Raw genomic sequence first — 3,566 nt, 5'->3', positions numbered from 1 at the left:
GTAGGGAAATTTACTCTCTAACTCCTGCTTCAAAATGTTGCACACTCATAGAATGGAAAAAGCTGGCAGCAGAACAGATAGGTTATGATCATATTAAGATGTTGACATGCTGAAAGCTATTATTGAAATATTGAGAAAGCTTACTAAAAGTCCCCTGATTTTAAAATGATGTTATTTGATTGAAAACAAGGTAACGGTTTACTCTTGCCCCCATGTAATGATGATAAAAATTGTACTCCAATAGTACTCTGTGACCTATAACATATTCTTTAACTGCTACAAATTCAGGATGCCCCCCACATCACTCAAATTTGAAGATTAAGATTACCCCACCTCACTATGTCATTTCTTTTCCATATGTAAATGCCTACCCAGAGGGCTCATCTACACAAGATGATAACTGCGCAGTAGTCTAATAACACTGAGCAGTAGCACATCACAGCACAAACAGTACTAATAGGCTACTGTGCAGTATTATTAGACTACAGCACAGTAGCATCACTAAAAAGACATTTGCCAGCTCTACTGCGCAGTAATGCCAGTTACTGCACATTGAGTATTTGATTATACAAGTACTAAACTTAATGTGCCATAACTATGGCACATTAATGAATGTGTAGATGCGCCCAGCGATGTCACAATTTACCTTCTATTTGGTAAACTAAATAGGATGAGTTCTGTCAGCCTCATTACTATGATTTTTTTTTTCTTTTGATACATCAATTTTGGAAGGATCAAGGATCAAGTATGTGATGCTAGTACTGAAATCTCAAAAGGGAATATAACTACAACGAGCCTGGCAATCACAGCTCTCTCTCTAACTTCTCCAGTGGTAGTTGGTAATTTGGGATAAAAGTCCTGTAAGAGATACAGCAGAAAACCAGAAGGTCAGATGAGAGAGAAAATGAAAAACAAAGAAATTCTGTGATTGAAAGGAGAAGCAGAGAAGGGGTGCATGAATACTTCCTTGAAATTTAGGCAGTACTTCAGTTACACAAGAGAACATGACATTTTTAAGAAGACAGTGCTTCAGAAGGGTAAATCATAATAGGCATAGCATAAGCACACTGTGATTTTTCAAAAGAGCCTTTGCCTAGTGTTTACAAAAAAGGATTTGGAACATGCCAAAAACAGGCCTTCATTTTCTAGGGAAGAAAGCAAAAATATTGTCAGAAGTTGAGAACATGCCAAAAGTAGTCATAAAAAAATGTAGTGTCACAGGGCTGACAAAACATCAGGGCCAGATGGGATACGTCTCAGATCATCAAGCAATTAACTAAAAAATACAGCAGCTTGTTAAGCAAGGGAACATAGGACATCGTTCCATCAGTACTGAAGCCTGACAATTGCAAAAAACTGAGTAAAGTAAACCCCATCCGAGTCTAATAATGACCCTCATTCACGTTCCTGGGGAAGATAAAACTCCTCTCAAGCTCCTAACAGTGTATTCCTTCCCAAGTTTGGCAACCAGCTGAACCCTGTGCAGGTGAATCAGCCACCATAAAAACTCCCATCTCGTCAAGATTACTAAAATCTCCAAAGTGAGAAGAACCTAAAGAGGCAGTGGAATCTTCATTCTTAGAAGTTCTTAAGAGTAGGTTAGACAAACACTTGACTGGGTTGGCTTAGGGATGATGCTGCCTTGAGCAGTGGGTTGGACTAGATGACCAGGTCCTGAAGTCCCTTCCAGCCCTACTTTTCTATGATTCTAACAGTTAATTGGCTGGAGAGAAGCTAAACTTAGATTTATGAAGAGATCTACACATGCACCAGGAAGGAAACCACAGCTTGACTTCCACAGTGAGGGGGCAGATATATAGTAGAAGCATTAATTAAGGACAAATAAGAATCACTCAGGAAATTATGATTTAATTAAGGATAATGACTAGATAATCATACCATGTCTGTTGATCATGGATTTTTTAATTTAATTGGGCATTGGAATGCTTTTAAACACATACAAACTAAGTCTGGTAGGGGCAAATGTTGTTCAAGTAGCTAGAGAATGGGAACCATGAGAATGAACAGCTTCTGCAAATAAACCATTGAGTGAGTGAACAAATGAATGATGATATTGCTGTAAAGCATGAAGCAGGGAGAAGACCTTACAGCTGGTGAGTACATCAGCTTGTCCATTGTAATTGTTTAGTATGGCTGTTTCTATCCTACAGTAATGGAACATAAGCCTCCTTGATTTACCCCTGAAAGAACAGGTGGTAAATTGGTGTGGGATCAAGTGGATAGACAAAGCAGTTGCAGCAGATTCAGCTGGACCAGACTGTGGCAGATCACCTTTGGTGCCTGCCACTTTAAGGCTTGAGAGCAGGCAGCAGGGTAGCCTGCAGATGTGAGCTAACCCTAATGAGGCAGTCACATGACTGCAGGAGAGCCCTGGGATAGGAGGACAGGACTGAGCAGCTTCCATTTTAGATCTAGGCCCACAGGACCGAGGCAGCAGTCATCTGCTAGCAGCTGAAAGAGCAACACCCGGCTGAGCTGCTGCTTGGATCATCCTTGGAGGTAATGGCAGGAACTATGTGGATGGCAGGAGGCTCCTGGTCCTGGGTATGACTTGAAACTGCACCCTGCTGGTGCAGGATGGGGAAGGATGGTCTGGTGGGACTACCTGTGGTGGGGTAGTTCCCCAGAAATGCCAGGCCAGGTGCCTCCCCAGTGAAAGGTGGGTAGGGGCACCTTATAACCCCATCCCCCTCATCCTGGTGTGTCACCCATACTAGGGACAGGCACAGAGGCCAGGCATGTCTATGGACACCTGAGCCCCATGGGGTGTAAGACCCTGGAGGTCCCAGCAAAGGGGGCAGATATATAGAGTGGCCCCAGTAAGAGGGTAGAAGTTTGTGGTGGCCCGCATAGAGTAGGGTGCGCCGTTGCGGCCTGAAGGGCTATGCATAAGTGGGTACAGAGTAAGGTTGTATGGGTGATCTGAAGGGCTGCACCAGGGGGTGTGTTGAGTTAGAGGTGGCCTGAAGGACAGCACACAGGTCAATGCGCACAAGTATGTGAATGTGTGAAGTTGCCCAGCGAGGGGGTAGGGCAGAGTCAGCCCTGTGTGAGGCAAGGCCAGAGCCACATAGAGTAGGGAAGCTCAGGCCACCCAAAGGGCTGCATGGGAGTAGGCAAGCCCAATGGCCTGAGAGGGGCTGTTCAGGGGTGCAGGACAGGTACAGAGTGGCCTAGTGATGGGCAGTACGAAAGAGGCCCAGTAAGAGTGGGCAGAGTGAAAGAGGCCCCAGTGAGAGAGGGGTGGTATGCATGTGACCCAGTGAAGGACAGAGTGCAACAGACTCAGCATAGGACCAAGATTGGCCCAGCCTTAAGCTAGAGGTGTAGCAATAATCTGGATGCTGTCTGTGAGGCATGGAACATGGTGTAGGGGTGGTACAGAGCTGTGTATAGCGCCTCTTGGCATCAGGGCATTAAAATGTGCAGCCTCCAGCATTTTACACCAGTTTATAGATTCATAGATGTTAGGGTCGGAAGGGACCTCAATAGATCATTGAGGCCGACCCCCTGCATAAGCCGGAAAGAGGGCAGGGCGTGCATGG

This window comes from Alligator sinensis, unplaced genomic scaffold (genome assembly GCF_000455745.1).
Source record: "Alligator sinensis unplaced genomic scaffold, ASM45574v1 scaffold138_1, whole genome shotgun sequence".
NCBI classification, from domain to species: domain Eukaryota; kingdom Metazoa; phylum Chordata; order Crocodylia; family Alligatoridae; genus Alligator; species Alligator sinensis.
This window is presented reverse-complemented; position numbering follows the sequence as displayed.